General features: G+C 47.8%; 1 long non-coding RNA gene across 1 annotated transcript; it reads right to left on the bottom strand.

Moving 5' to 3' along the window:
• Positions 1–1,327: 1,327 nt before the first annotated feature.
• On the bottom strand, positions 1,328–2,786 carry LOC141925380 (uncharacterized). The gene is made up of 2 exons (XR_012623851.1): positions 2,046–2,786; positions 1,328–1,621 (listed from the first exon to the last, which is right to left on the bottom strand). It is a non-coding gene; the product is annotated as an uncharacterized LOC141925380 (long non-coding RNA).
• Between the last annotated feature and the right edge of the window lie 13,758 nt (positions 2,787–16,544).

Here is a 16,544-nt window from a genome sequence, read left to right on the forward strand (position 1 = left end):
TGATTTTGTGTTGAAATAACGCACGTATAGCAATGTTTTAATTCAAATAACCTTCGCTGTGCCACACAGCCATCTGATCCACGTAATCTCTAATGTTACTATTCTGTCATTCCAGTAACTAACTGTTCCTCAATTATAACGGGTAATTCCTTCTGGCCAAATCTTTCAACAGCCAGTCACCTCTCTCCTTTTTTCCTGTTTTCTTTGCTAGTGACTATTTTTATAAAGATAATGAAACAGCAACATAATCTTTTACCTGTGAGATAGAGGTCAGCTTCCATTCCCTTCAGGATGCTGCTCCCAGAACCAGCACACAGAGCAGCTTTCTTCACTGGCGATTCTGCAGGACACGAGGGGCCACAGTTAAAGTCCTTTCCCTCTGCTCAGCCCTCATGTCAGTATTGCTATCGTTTCACAGGAACTACTCCCTCCATTTTAGGGTCAATGTAAATTTGTTGGGAGGAAGACACACATCTGTCAGCCTGAGAGAGTCATGGGTTTTATAACGTTTATAAAGGTTTTTTTAATAAGGTTTTATAAGATTGCTGTTTTGTAAGGCTGGATAAGTATTCCAACACTGATTTAGCACATACCCTAAAGAGGCGCAACAAAAAGATGCAAATTTTGCGCTTGAATCCATTTTCCCTGACCAGAACTGATGACTGACTTCTTGCCCTGTTCTCTCTATTAGGCACAGTCGATTTGAAGTGCAAAGAAGCTGATGGATATATATTGTCATTCTTAATGCCATCTGGTTTATACTGAGAATTGTACAAAACCAAAATAGTTTCTTGTTTGTAAATCAGGCTGGAGAAGAGAGTGTTGTTTTCATTTATGAGCCACAATACAGGATAAAAGTCTGAAAGAATTTCAGATACCTTAAGTCCTTTGCAAACAACGAGATCTGGCACTTTATAAGTTAATGGTGGCGATTTAAAGTCAGCGGTCTAGACTTTGCAACCAACGCTGCACCGGGTCCGACTACATCCAGTACCGCAGACATGCATCTGAAAATGTCCTCTAGTGTTTGTATCTGGTATTCCTCACCAAGATAAATTCCCTAAAATACATGTAGGGTACTTGGTTCCACCGGCAGCCCCACACCGTCCCAGCTTTCAGCCAGAGAGAGGCATGCAAAGTCCTTCGGGGCAGAAAGGAGCTCCCTGAGGTTCATGAGGGAGCGTGAGGGCAGGTGGCCCAAAGCACGGAGGCAGCGGAGAGGCCAGCGAAGCAGCTGTGTGCCAGGCAGCAGCATGCAGCTCTGGGCAGAGGGGGCAAAACCACGCAGGAATAAGCCCTGTTATAAATGCCGAGGCAGAACCGAAATATCTTTTATAAATTTATTTGCAATAAGAACAAGTAAAAAAAGTTTGGCACGCCGGGGGGCAGGGGGGGCTTCCTGCTCCGCACCGACGAGCACCGGGTGGTGCTACGTCACTCTCTTTTATAGTCCGTCCTTCACATGCGCAGCAGCGTCCCTCAAACTTTCCCGGGCTTTCTGGTGTTGCTGGGGCTCCTGGCAGGGATTCCTCCAATCATATTTCACCTGCGCAATCCGGTGTTGCTGGGGGCTTCTGACAGGGGTCCCGCCAGTAATTTTCCACCCGCTTAGCATCTGTCACTGAGGGGAAAAAAACTCCTTTTAACAATAAAACCATGACAAATCTCCTCCAACTTATGTACATGGTAAACTCTTAACAAAGTCATCATATTTTAACACGAATCACCACCATATTCTTCACAGCCCTGGGAATTCACTGGCTGGAAGAGCAGAGTGAAGAGTATTCAGGCTGCGAATGGCGCCCCGCGGACAGAGGGGAGCGCGGTCCGGCCTCCCCCCAGCAGCCGCCGCAGTCGGAGGCGCGCCGGCCGCGGGCTCTCCCTCCTGCCTCCGGGAGGCGCGGGAAGGCCGAGCTGGCGGCCGCGGGGACGGCGGGCGTCCCGGGTGGGTCGCTCGCCGGTGGAGGAGCCGGGCCGCGCCCTGCAGCGACCGGGCGAGCGAGCGGAGCCGGCGCGTCGTGTGCGCGGGCTGTCGGTGGAAGTACCTCAGATCGGCGGAAAAGGAGCGGTAGCTCCGAGCTGTCGTTGGTCAGGTGGGAGCCGAGGGCCGGTGGGTTGCGGTGAGCGCGGTCGGCATGTGGGGGGAAGTGTCCCAGACAGTGTCAACTATTTGGGGGAAAATCTGATTCAACTTCGAGCTTGTACTCGTAATTCACAGTGAAGTTTTGGTATGGCCAGCATCTTGCTGCTGCTGAAACCTACAGTACGATTGGTCAGTCCTGCCTGCCAGGAAGTGCAGCCAGGGTCTTTATACAGCTACGGTTGGTGTAAAATACGATACTGTCGGGTCAGTGGGAGTTATTTGTACTTTTTATCAGAATCTGTCATGGATGCTTGATATTTCCTTTCAAAATATATGCCATATATAATGTTTTGGCTGTCTTACTCGTACCATTTGCTTGCAGAGTCTGTGCCCTGTGATACTTCACCGTAACCTGCTTTGAGATCTCTCAGTTGTGAAATGTCAATCATTTTTAGGAGATTCCTAGCACTTCTGCTTTCCTTCCAGAGTTATTGATGGCTTGGAGAGTTTGAAGTGCCACTAAAGAGGGTTACTTGGGCTGGATCATACCTTTGCTCCTTTTGAATCCTTTGAATGCAGGATTTTCAGGAGTTGTGACATTGTTTGGGAGTTGTCACAGAAAAGTCTTGTGCTTTAGAAGTCAGTTTTTCCAGAGTATCTTCCAGGATTTTGATTTTTAAACATTGCTTTTTGTACTTGTAAAATAAGACTTTTAAAAATACCTATTTTTTCCCCAATCTTTTGTTTTCTGCCTTATCTTTCTTAGTGATACTATGTTGAAGCAATGTCCTTTTCTACAATTTCATACTCCCAGTTTTTCTGAAACTTTCTCATGTAAATTCTAACTTTACTGGTTTTTAGAAAACTGAATAAGATATGCAATGTTTTCCCCTAGGTGAGAGCAGTGTCGTAGCCGAAACCTTTCTCTCCTAGAGGATTAAAAATGGTGTTTAGAGGGGTGCTTGCTCTTGCACTGCTGTGTTGGAATGGTACCCTCTTCAAGCTCCCCAACAGGTAGATCGGAAACAATCGCTTCTGCCTCTGGCCCAACACTTTTGGTATGAAAGAGCATTCGTGTCTTTACATAGCTGTTGATCAAAACTAGGTAGTTGTTTGGTCTTACTTGACACCAAATGTTGTTGGACTCAAATAAGAAAGTCTGCAAGAAGGTACAGAGGTATCGGAATATTGACTTGCCAAGAGGAAGCATAAAATACATGCATACATATGCGTGTGTGTGTACGTATCTTGCCGATGCTATGCTCAAGTCACTTGGTATAGTAAGCATAAAATAAACTGATTTCAGCAGGGAAAAAAGAGTGATTTGTATGCATCAAAAAAGCAGTTCTCCACCTTGGGTATACTGGGAAAAGCAGAACGCTCTACCCTTCCTCGTTGTAGATTTAAAACATGCATTTTGGCACCAGTTTGTTTTCATAAAGCAGGAAAAAGTCAACTCGTTTCCACGGAGATTCGCTTTCTGACTCTATAATACGTAGAGGTGAGAGGGTATGTTTCCAGTTCCAACTGTGCGTGAAAGACCTGGACAGGAGAGAGTACCCGCAGTTCTTGCATCCAACTGCTACCATTCCCCCAGTCCTCTTTGGACTCAGTCAGCATCACTTAGCAAAGTTCATTCTCATATATATGCCTTGTAATCCTTGGGAGGTCCAGGTCCGTCTGACTTGCAGTCTGCTTCAGATCCGTATTTCCTGTTTTGAGACTTCCCTCTTAAAATAAAGAGGAGCACTTAGTGAAGAGAAGGGCAAAGGTATGCCAGGTACAGATAACGGGGGCGTTAATGAGTAGAGTTAACCAGTACCCTCTCTGGGACAAAGTTTCTATATTCTGTATGAAGTGTTGCTTAAAGCTCCTAGCCCTTGCTCCAGACTTAATACATTTTACCCTAACACTTCAGTCAGTCAGGTAAAGGATTTAATTATTTCAGCTCTGTGCTCTTTGTCTCTTCCATATAACCGGTGGTAATAGCAAGTAGGCAGAAGCATGCAACCGCGTGTCTGACTGCCACACTGACGCTACCGCCATGCAGAAGGAAGGACATACTGTAAACTTTCCGACAGTGCAATTAAAAAAAATTTAAAAAAAAAATACGTACATTAGCACAACAGTCTTGCATTAGGACTGTGGTGGGGGGGGTCTCATCATGTATATTCTAGATTGTTTCTGACCTTTGCTGGCAGTTTGGTGTTAGAGGTATGTCATGCTGGGAACAGTACTGCGTGTAAGCTGGGGAGCACTGGGCAAAAAGAAAATGATGGTGCATTACCTACGGACAGTGACGAACTTGCACACGCAACGTACGTGCTGTATGTTGATCACGGGGTCCGTTGGGGAAATGACCAAAAAATGCAAAGAGTGGGGAGGGTCATTTATCAGGATTGGAAGTGTTTCAGAAGGTTTAGTCCTTCCCAGAATAAAAAAAAAGCAAAGCGTTGGGTTTTAGGGAGCTGATGTACGTAGGCTGTTGCAGCGTTTCAGGACTGCCCTATCCTCAGATGCTCTTTTTCTACTTAAATTAGATTGCCCGTGAGATGTTTGGCTGCTTATAAGGGGTTTTGGAGAACCCAATTTCAGCCATAATGCTTGGTGAGCTCTGCTGAGGTGACAGCTGATAGATGGCTGACAGGTTTGAAGGCTCCTTCTGAGGTGGTGGCTGAAGGGCTGTGCCAGGCACGGGGCGGCAAGAGGGGTGGCCACGACTTAAAACTGCCATGCGTGCAGTAGTAGTGAGCAGCAGAGGAAGCAAGGGTTGCGAGGGAGGGTTTAGTTTGGGTTTTTTCTTTTCATCCTGTGGGTGCAGAAGGCTGATCTGTACACTTGCTTGAAGAGTTGTGTTTCGTTTGTTTGTTTTACAGTGGGTATTTATGTTCTGCCCAGACTTGAAGACATGACTGAAAGCGAGTAGAAGGTACCGCAAGACATCCAAAAATAAAAAAGGCGTTCAACTCTTTGGAAATGTTCTTAATGCCAGTGGTTTCCAAAGGTGTCTTTGTTAGTCCTATGAGGTCCTTTAAACCTCTGTTGGTTTAAAGCTGACTGGCTACGTGTTTTGAGAGCCTCTAACGATTTGTCCGGGGAAGTAGAGAGACAATTAACAGGCTGCATCACCAAGGGCGGAAAATGATTCAGCAATCGAGAGTCTCCCAAAAAAGCGCCATCTTCTGGCAGTCATTCTTGAATGAGGGTTAGAAATTTTTATTTTCGGATTTTATGTTCCTCGTCTTCCGAAGTTCTTGGCAGGAAAACGGTTGAAGGTTTTGCACGGTTGGTTTACTTAACGTCTAACTGCTTTCGCCGAGTTACCTGATGAGGCATACGGGGTTACCAGAAACGCTTGGGACTGGGTGAAAGGCACCTGTTGTGCCAGTCCCGTCAGCAGCACTGGGAGAGTAAAGGGCTTGTTCGTCGTGCAGTGAGGTGAGGGGACAGGACCGCTCTCGGGAGCGGTACCGGCAGCCCGGGCGCTGCGGGACGGCGGTGCCCGCTCGGTGCCCAGCCCCGCTGAGGGCTGACGGCGGTACGCGGGGTGGCCGGGGGAAAGGGGCCGGTATCTTTGCAGCCTCTCGGAAAGGCAGACCGCCTTAGGGGCCCCCCCTCACCGCCGGGCACCCCCCGCAGAGGGCCGACGCGGCGGCGGCTCCCCGGAGCCTGCGGGGTGTCGCGGGGCCCCCGCCCGCCTTGTGACGCCGCGGGCGTGCCTCTGTGTCGCGTCGCCGCCCTCCTCCTGGCAACCTCCTAGCAACGCCATTTGGTGGTGGGCTGCGGGCTGCGGGTCGCCAGTTGCGGCGCTGAGCCCAGCCGTGGCAGGAGCGACGGAGCGAGCGGCGGCTGGCGGAGAGCGCGGCGGAGCCCTCCCGAGCGGCGGAGGTGGGGGCGCGGGGACGGGCGGCCCCGTGCCGCCGAGAGCTGAGGGACGGCGCCGGGGGGGAGGCGGGGCGGAGGGCAGGGGCGGGGTGGGGCGGGGCAAGGAGGCTGGCTGCTGCTGTCAGCTCGGCTCGGCTCGTCCCGTCCCGTCGCCGCCGGCGCGGGCGGGGCGGGTGGCCGGGGCGCCCCTGTGCCCCCGCCTCCGTGCGGCCGGCACGTTCTGTGCCCGAGCCTTCCTCCGTGTGGAGAGGAAATGGCTTCGGTCGCTTTGGCGGGGGAGGCCGCAGCCCTCGCCCGTGCCCCTGCTCGGGGCCGAGGACGGAGCCTCTCGCCGGAGCAGGGGCTGGGTGGGACGGGTTCGCGCTGGGGGTGCGTGGGGGGCGCGGGGCGCCTCGTCCCCCTTCCGTGGGAAGGGACGCGGCCGCGCAGCGCCCAACCGCGGTGTCTCGGCGGCATCGCCGCTGCTGCGGAGCCCGGGCGCGCCGGCCCGAGGCGCGGCTTGTGAGCTACCGCCGATTTGCGATCGGAAAGTGAAATAAAAGACACGTGTAGTGAGTTACTTATCACTTCTCTTTTCCTCTTCGAGCTAAAGATAATCTGGTGTCGAGGTAATCTGTAAGTTCTGTTGTCATGTTGACGTAGCATCAGGAATTTGACCGGGAATTTACAGAAGGAAGCATGGGAAAAGTTTATGACAGGTTCCTTCAAGTCTTTAAAAGCCCGCTGGGCAATGTCTGTGTGCCGCTTTGAAGTACGCGGAAGGCTGCCTTTCGCCGAGCGTCTGCACCGCCGGGTGCCTGAGCAGCTTTGCAGAAACGACATGCCCAGTGTGCGTTTAGTGTCTGAGCCACGATACTTGTTTTTAAAAAGATCTTCAGTAAGAAGCAGGTTCTTGGTTAGGTTCCCCTATAGAAAGCAGTTAATTTCAAAAAGTTCTTCAATTAAAAAATAACGTGGAAGAAAGAGCGGAGGAAAAAAAAGAAATTTGGGTAGTTGAGGAAAAACACGATCCCTGTTATGGCGTTGATAATTAATGGCTTTGAAAAGTAATTGTTTGTCTGTGGGATGTAATCCAAAGAGCAAAATCTCTTTGTTACAGATGCGGCCTTCCAGGTGTGAAGAATATGGTGGTGATTTGTGTTAAAAAAATACAGTGATTGCAATATTAGGCACAGGTGTGCTGCTGGTATTTTGCAGTGTATGTATGTTAAAGGGGGATTTGCCGTGGTCTCGTTGTTAAAAGGGTTTGGAGGTTTTTTTTCTCTCAGTAAACACAGACTCATATGGACTGTTACTGGGCAAGTGGAAAAGTACTGGAGGGACCCCTGTCAGAAGACCCTAGCAACAGCAGAAGACCCGAGAAAGTTCTCGAGGCTCTACTGCGCATGTGCTGACTAGGAGAAGGTTCGAGAAGGTCTATTGCTCGTGCGCAGCCAGGAGGTGGGAAGTTTTTGGGAGAAATACGCCCATATTGTGCATATGTATTAGGATAGACTATAAAAGAAGTGGCAGAGCTCCACCTAGTGTGCGTCGGTACGGAGCAGAAACGTCTTCGCTGCTCCCTGCCGTACCAAGTGCTGTTTAGCTTGTTCTTATTCCAATAACTTGATAAAAGTATATTCTGGTTCTGCCTCTGGATTTATAACAATTTGGTGACCCCGACGTGATACTGCAGGACCTATGAAGTGTTGGTTTTCAGGCGAGGCGGTCCACCTCTTAGGTGGCTCCCGGATTCCTTTACTGTCTCGGACCGGCAGTATCACGAACAAAAGTCAATAAGAACAAGGAAAAGAAAAGCGAAATCCCAGAAGAAGCTCCCGGAGATTTCCCCGCAGAGGATCCAGGCGAAGACCTCGGACTGTGAGTGGCGCTTGGTGCTTGGTGCGGGAGGGTTTTCTGCCTGAGTGTGGCGTGACTGAGACGTGACAGTGTCACGAAGCGAGCGCGGAGCCCTTCTCGGCGCGGTTCCAGAGTTTCGCGAGGAGCCTGGCTGGTGAAGGAGCGAAGCGAAAGGAAAAGTTTGAAAGGACTCAGGCAAGGGATTCGGGGTAGGCTTTATCCCAGGACTTAGGTATTCGGGATAGGTTTTATCCCAGGACTCAGGCAAGGTTATTCGGGATAGGTATTATCCCAGGACTTAAGCCTAGGGAAAGGATATACGGGATTAGTTTTATCCCAGGACCATGGGCCAGAAGGGGAGTAAATCCCGCGGCTCGGGGAACCCACGGAGAGGTTCCAAGAAAGGGAGCGATTTGCCCAGTATTCCCCAGGACAGTCCCCTGGGTTGTATGTGAAAAAATAGGTCTAATTGGTCTGAAACAAAAGGAAAAAGTATAGAAAAAATGATTCAATACTGCATGGTCGAATGGACCAAAGAACCTATTAAATCTAATTTATTTTGACCAAAATTCGGAACTATTGACGAATGGATATGTCAGGCATTAAATTTATATGTAAATAGTAAGAAACCCTACAACCAAGAAGAATGTGACTATGCACACACGTGGAAAGTTTCCCGGACAATATCAAAAATCTTTGTATTGAAAAATAAGAATCCAGATAAGAAAGCTTCTAAAGACAAAGAATGGGAACCTTTAGAAAATCTTCCTCCTCCTTATGAGGGAAGCTCAGAGGATGAGGAACCGAAACCTAGCGCTCCTTCTCCTCCACCAGCTAGCCGAACCCGTAACCGAGAAAAACAAGCAATTAGAAGATAGTGGGGCAGAGGTCTGGGGAGGCGGCGGCGGGCGGTCCCCGGTACCGCGGCACAGCCCCGCGCCAGGACCCGGCCCCCCCGCGGCGCCGCGGGGAGGGAGCCCGGCCGCGGCTGCACCCCCGCGGGGGCTGCGCCGAGTGCTTTGAGCTGGCTACGCTGCTGTAGGAGCCCGGCCGGGGAATAAAGCGGCGAGCGAGCAAAAAAATTCACAAATGTATTCGGGAGTAGACCCTACATCCCGGTAGGGGAGGCTTTATTAAAAACCTAATTCGTGGCCAAATTATGGGGAGATATTAGAAAGAAGTTAGGAAAATTAGATGATTGGCAAGACCGGGGTCTGCAGGAGTTGTTAAGAGAAGCGCAGAAGGTGAATGTTAGAAGAGGTGAGAATAGGTTTCAGAGACTAAAAGAAACACTGGCTGAGCCTCCAGTGTTAAGTTTGCTGGACGTTAAAAGGCCCTTTCAATTGTTTGTAACTACCTTAAATCAAACTGCTGATGGGGTTCTGACCCAAGATTGGGCTGGAAGTAAGAAACCAATTGGATATTTTTCAAAATTATTAGATCCCATAAGCAGGGGATGGCCAACATGCTTACAGTCTTTAGTGGCAGCAGCCTTACTAATTGAAGAAGCACGAAAGGTAACTTTTGGAGCTATTATTACAGTGTTTTCCCCTCCTGATGTGCGTGAGGTACTGGACCAAAAGGCTGAGAAATGGCTCACTGATAGTCGGCTGCTGAAATATGAGACTATCTTAATGGAAGCACCAGAGTTAGAGCTGAGAGTAACTGGTGCTCAAAACCCGGCTCAATTTTTATATGGGGATCCTAGAGGTGAATTAAGTCATAATTGTATTGAAGTAATAGAATTGCAAACGAAAATAAGACCTGATCTAGAAGAAACTGAATTAGCTGAAGACAAAAAGTTGTTTATAGATGGATTTTTTTCTAGGGTTGTAGATGGGAAACGGGAATTGGGGTATGCAATAGTCGATGGAACCAAGTTGGTGGATATAGAATATATACATCTGAGCAGATGAATGAATAATAACCATCAGTCGGAGTACTTGAAATGCAGGCATCACTTTCATGCCTTCACAACTTCTATTATGACAAGCATTTATTTCAGCCCTACTCAAAAATCCAAGCACAAGCTTTTAAACTTGCTTTTGACTAAGTATCACTGCAATAGGAAAGAGACAATGTCAGATTTTTACTTTTTAAAAAATTTGTCTAGTAAGATGTTTTAAGTATCGCTGAAAAATCTGTAGCATCAGGTATGTGTGATGTCTGCCCGCTAGGAGGGCAGTTTTTCTGATCTTTGTTATATATTTAACTCTTAAAAAAGCTGAAGATAGGATTTATAACTTAAGATCTTCAGCAGAGACAGCCTGAAGTCAATGTATATGCTATTCATGATTTTAAAAACATGAATTCTTATCAAATAATCACACACGTGATTTAATCTCCATTACTTAAGATGGGTGTTTTAGTTTGGCCACAAGGCTGGGTTTTTATATATATATATATAAATATAAAAGTATTAAATCCTTCACTTCCAAAACAAATACGGTCACTGAAATCCTGAAGTAAGATTCAGTGAACCAATCTTTTAAAAGAAAAAGAAAAACAATTGTGTTGTAATTTTTTGCTGCCTTGCCACTTTGCGTATCTCATCTGAAAATCTGTTCCTTGCCATGTTTTTCTCCTGTAACATAAACTATGTGCCCTGTGAATTTCCAGGGACTGAATTTGGAATTGCTCCTGCCAACTGTTTGTGGCCTGGCACGTATCTGAATGCCTGAATATCTCCCCGCTGAATGAATTTTGTATTCTGACCTGAATTCACTCGGGTTTATTGATTGGCTGGACGATCTTGGTGCCGTTCCAGAAGAGACATCGAAGGAAAAGATCCAGGAGTGTAGAGGAGGATGAGGAGGGTCACCTGATCTGTCAGAGTGGAGACGTACTAAGTGGCAGATGTATAGAACATTCTTCAAACTTTATTAACTTTTCAGATAGATAAGTTCTTTTAGCATAAGATGTGAGGGGGCTTTGCAAGCCTTTTCTTTCTGTCTTGACTTTTTGTGTTTGAGGGTGGGAATTGTTTTTCTTTTCTGTAGAACTTAAATATATTTCTTTTTTCTTCTTCCCCTTTCCTCCCCCCCCAAAAAAATAGTAAATGTAGTTAATGAACATACTAGAATGAGATCCCTGTAAATGTGCCTTGAGAGTTGTCCAATAACACCTCTCAAACTAGAGATTTGCAGTTTAAAGCAGCACAGTCTAGAATAGCTTCAGTGATAGGACTTAGTGTTTTTGTTGGTTTTACTTTTGTAATTTTTCTTACTGATACTATGACCGAGTGGGTCATGAAGCGCCTTCTGATCGTATCAGGTTTTATCTTTACTTCCTCATCTGCTGCTCCGCGTATTTCTGAAAGGCTGCTGCAGTTCCCAAACCTGGATTGCTGTTAGTACAGCACCGGGAGGTGGGGGGTGTGCAGGACTGTGGTGGGCGAGGCGATGGGTGTGTCCTCTGCAGGTGCCCCCCAGCCTGGTAGAGGTCGGGGGGCTGTTGTGGGGAGGTGGCCTAGAGAATGTGGGGTGAAGCTGCACCCTGCCACGGGGCAGCCCTGGGGCCTGGACCACCCCAGGCCTGTATAACGAGTAAGGTCTCTGCCGTCACGTTGCTCCCCTTCAGGGATCATCCGTGACGATGCAGTGCCATTTGGGTTCCAGCAGTGAGCATCTTACGGGTCACAAACGGATTTTGTGTTTGATGGCGGTTTTGCTCTGTGCAAAATAGTATGAAACCGGATTGTCGAGTTTCTAGTCACTCTAGAAGGCATCTGACGCCTCAGTTACATTTTCACTACCGAAATGACTGAAGGGGGCTTGTCATTTTTGACTGACAGTCGTGTCAGGCCATGGGGTGTGGCAGCTTCTCCAGTATTAGCCCAGCGTACGTAAATACAAAGGGGAGGTAAACGGGGCCTTTAAGAATAATGCCGATATATAAAGGTATCGAGTGTGTTTTCAAAATTTAAAGATTTAGTTGGTTTTGTGCATTGGTGAACCTTGATTCTATTCAGTCAGCATGTACTTAAAAAACCCCCTTTTCTGGTAAGGTGAAGTGCTAAGGCTTGGACAATAGGCCCAGGCCAGAGTTGACCTATAGATGAATCCTGTATATTTTATAACTGGTAACCATTGTGCTACTAGGTATTATACTAAGTTATATTATGGGAAAAAGATATATAGCCCTCAGGAGCTAACTGAGATTCAAAAATTGGGGGGCCACTATGGTAAATGGGAAATGGATTCTTCCAGACAATAGGGAAATATTACCTAAAGGATATACTGGAAGGATAATAAATAGATTACACCAAAGCATTCATTGGGGCACTAAGGCTTTGATCATTTCCTAAGACCTTTTGGCTGTATTGGAATATATGAAATTGCAAAACAGGTTACTCATGGTTGTTTTAACATGTCAAAAGATTAAGAAAAGAACTGTGAGACAGACCACAGCTGGTGGAAGGAAAACAGCTTATCGATCTTTTGAGAGGATCCAGATGGGTTTCACAGAACTACCGAAAGCTGGGAGATACAAATATTTACTGGTAATGGTGGATCAATTAACTCACTGGGTAGAAGCCTTTCCTACCACCAGAGCGACTGCTCAATCAGTAGCTAAAATATTACTGGAACAAATTATACCCCAATTTGGAATTGTAAAAACGTTTGATTCGGATCAGGGTTCTCATTTTACATCTAAAATTGTAAAGTTGGTTACAGAAGCTCTGGGCGTTACTTGGGAATATCACACTCCGTGGCATCCACAAAGTTCTGGACAGGTAGAGCGAATGAATCAGACCTTGAAACAACAGTTATCTAAATTAATGATAGAAACCAAATTTTCATGGATTAGATGCTTACCCTTAGCCTTACTTCATATTAGGACAATGCCAAATTCAGAGACAGGCCTCTCACCTTTTGAGATGTTATATGGGATGCCATATTCCCAAGGTATGCCTTTAGGGCATTGTCCTGGTTTAGCCAGGATAGGGTTAAGTTTCCCCAACAGTGGGGGGAAGCTCTAGCCGGGTTATTCATATACCATGCTGATGTCACCTCCGGGCGCCCAAGCGTGGGAAGAATTGGTGAGCGCGTGCGTTTGTGCAGCTGTTCCTCTCACTGCTGTATCGGTGCATACCTTGCTCTGTTCATTGTTATTACTGTGATTGTTGTTGTTTGTTGTGTTGCTGTTGCACTGTTGTGTTAAACCTCTCCTTATCTCAGCCCCGGGGCTTTGTATTTCACTCCCTTTGTTGGGGAGGGGCAGCGGCCATGTGGTCTCAGACCCCGGCAGGGGCTAAACCACCACAACTTTTGGTGCCCAACGTGGGGCACGAGAGGGCTGAAATAAGGACAAAAGGAGAAGGTGTGTTAGGTGCAATTTTTTCTGTTCTTATTTGTATTGTTTGACAAGAAATGTTTGCAGTGCTGACCAATTTGTTTGTGTGGTGGGGCTGGATTAATCCTTATATCCACTGTGTGCTCCTAGTGCTGGTGTCTGTTATTGGTGGAAAATGTGTCAAGGGTCTTGTTTTGCTGTACTGGCTACTGTCTGCTTATAATGGGCTTGTATCACTGCTTGCCGAGGTGAACCGGTAGCTGTTTAGCTGCCTGGGGTTTTGTTTGGGGTCTCACCCCCTCTGTGGGTGAGCCAGGGGAAGAGATCCTCTCGGTTTTTGAGAGTTTCAGCTATCCCTGGAGCACCCAGGCCAGCGTGCTTGTGGCTCTGTGCTTTCAGAACGTCTGCCAGATCTTGTTTTGGGCCATGCGGTACTTCTCCGACAATAGCACCACCTGGAAACCTGCCCTGAGGGCAGATAGTTGTAAATGGCAAGGTGTGTGGGAAAAGATGGGCAGGTGCCTGAGTCATTGGTCACCCCCAATGCTTTGGGATTTCACTCCTGAACAAATGCAGAGTCCTGATAAACTGGTGAAGTATTTGGAAAAGGTATGCTGCCAATCTGACAAACCCCGGGAGACACAAATCCTTGCGACGTGCTGGGGGCTTGCCCATGCCTGCCGTGTCATCTTTAACGCTGTTCACTGCCCTCAAGGGGAGAAAGGCCTGCAGGGTCTGAAAGTGAACCTACTGGTACAGAGCTGGGCCAGGGGGACAGGCAGCGCCAGTACGGGTCGCCTCCACCAGCACAGCAGCTGAGCCGGAGGGACAAGCAGTACCAATATCAGTTGCCCCGATACAGGAAACCAAATATACCAAAAAATCCCCTCGCAGTGTACAGGGTGATTATGAACCAGGCCCATCACGAGAGCAGGAGGAAGAGCCGGAGGTAACCATCCGATCTCTATCCCTCAGTGAGTTGCGAGATACGCGGAAGGATTTCAGCCGCCTTCCAGGTGAGCAAATTTGCATCTGGTTGCTCCCATGCTGGGATAGTGGAACTGCTGGTTTTGAATTGGAGGGGAGAGAGGGCAAGCAGCTGGGACCTTTAGCCAAGCAGGCTGGTATTGACAAGGCAATAGGGAAACAGGCTCAAACCCTCAGTCTTTGGAGGCGACTCCTGCTCGCTATGAGGGAGAGGTACCCCTACAAGGATGATGCTCTATGTCGGTTGGGCAAGTGGACCGACATGGGGAAAGGCATTCAGAACCTCAGGGAAATGGCTGTGTTTGACACGGTCTATGGTGATCTGAATGATGAGTGGTCACCAATGGATCCAGATCAGGCCCCTTGCACACAGTTCATGTGGCGGAAGTTTCTGCAAAGTGGACCAGAGGGACATTCCAAAGCATTAGCAGTAGCGTCCTGGTGGCGAGACACCCAGGCTCAAACAGTGGACAAAGTGATTGTCCAGCTCCGGCAATATGAGGGAAATCTCCCTTCCTCCCAACATGCTTTGGTTTCAGCTGTGGAGGAACTGTCTCAGAGGCTCCAAAAAATGGAAGAGGACATGTCCTACATTCTACCGGCACGAGACCGATAGCCAGCAAGTACCGTAAAGGAAAGTTGAACTTTGAAGAGAGTTCAAGCCGGGGCTTCTCGGAGTTGGGTTGCTTGGGAATGCAGCCCAAAGTGGGTGGTAAACTCCATCTAAGGCTAAATACCGACATTGAGTGGGTCTACCACATCCCCTTCCACGCACCAGCCTCTGGGAAGATCGAGCGCTACAATGGACTGTTAAAAACTACATTGAGAGCAATGGGGGGTGGAACCTTCAAACACTGGGGGACACATCTGACAAAGGCCACTTGGTTAGTCAACACAAGAGGATCTGCCAATTGAGCTGGCCCGGCTCTGTCAAAACTTCCACGTGTGGTAGACGGGGATAAAGTCCCTGTGGTGCGCATGAGGGATCTGCTGGGAAAAATGGTCTGGGTTAGTCCTGCGCCGGGCAAAGACAAACCCATCCACGGGATTGCTTTTGCTCAAGGACCTGGGTGCACCTGGTGGGTGATGCAGAAGGATGGAGAGGTCCGATGCGTACCACAAGGGGACTTGAGGTGAAAACACACTGTGAATTATACTGTGCTTTTGTGAATTTTTCTTCGTTATTGCTAATTGCTAAATGGCAGCTGGACGTGACGTACATGGTATAGAATAAAGGGGTGGATTATATCCTGGTTTAGCTAGGATAGGGTTAAGTTTCCCCAACAGTGGGGGGAAGCTCTAGCCGGGTTATTCATATACCATGCTGATGTCACCTCCGGGCGCCCAAGCGTGGGAAGAATTGGTGAGCGCGTGCGTTTGTGCAGCCGTTCCTCTCACTGCTGTATCGGTGCATACCTTGCTCTGTTCATTGTTATTACTGTGATTGTTGTTGTTTGTTGTGTTGCTGTGCACTGTTGTGTTAAACCTCTCCTTATCTCAGCCCCGGGGCTTTGTATTTCACTCCCTTTGTTGGGGAGGGGCAGCGGCCATGTGGTCTCAGACCCCGGCAGGGACTAAACCACCACAGGCATCCATTAAGAGAAGACGTGGCGATTCAGTAACGTATTAAAACCATTGGAGAAAACCTGAACGAATTAAGAATGAAGGGAATATTAGCCCAGACAACTCCTTTAGGATTTGCAGTACACAAAATAGAACCTGGAGATAAAGTAATGATTAAAACTTGGAAGGAGGAAAGTTTATCTCCTAGATGGGAAGGACCATTCCTGGTGTTGTTGACTATGGAAACAGCTAAGAACTGCTGAAAGAGGCTGGACTCCTATTTCCAGGGTGAAAGGACCAGTCACAGGTGAACCCAATTGGAAGATCGAGTCAGCACCTGGAGATCTGAAGCTTCAAATACAATGGAGTTAAAATAGAACTGGACTTACTGAACCAGACTGAATGACATCAATAGTAGTGAGATCCTGAATCGTCTACATGAACCCTGTGTGTCTATGTATATATTTGTTAAAAGGTTGTAATATCTGTGATTTCGGTTTTAGACTGTTTTGCACAGAAATATAAGTCAATTTATACAGTTGAACAGAGGAATTAGAAAAAAGGAAAAGGGAGTTGGAGGAAAGCTGAGGATAAGTCCAAGTGAGGGCAAGACCGGATTGGCCTCCACTTTTGCTGTTAAGAAGATACGAACCCGACCGTTGGCAGCAACCCAATGGGTCCAGGGGTAAACAGAAAAATGTGCCATACCGGACCTCACTATGGTGGCTGGCTTTTTCTCCTCACTGTATATGTTAGCCTCATAATGGCTAAAAAGGGTCAAAATGCTACCAACTCATATGACCCCTTTGAAGATAATGAGTTTGTTCTGTTAGCAAAAACTGTAAGTAAAACCTTCAACTTAAGTCACTGCTGGGTTTGTGGGGGACCTTTA

The sequence above is a fragment of the Strix aluco genome, chromosome 6, assembly GCF_031877795.1.
Source record: "Strix aluco isolate bStrAlu1 chromosome 6, bStrAlu1.hap1, whole genome shotgun sequence".
Lineage (NCBI taxonomy): Eukaryota > Metazoa > Chordata > Aves > Strigiformes > Strigidae > Strix > Strix aluco.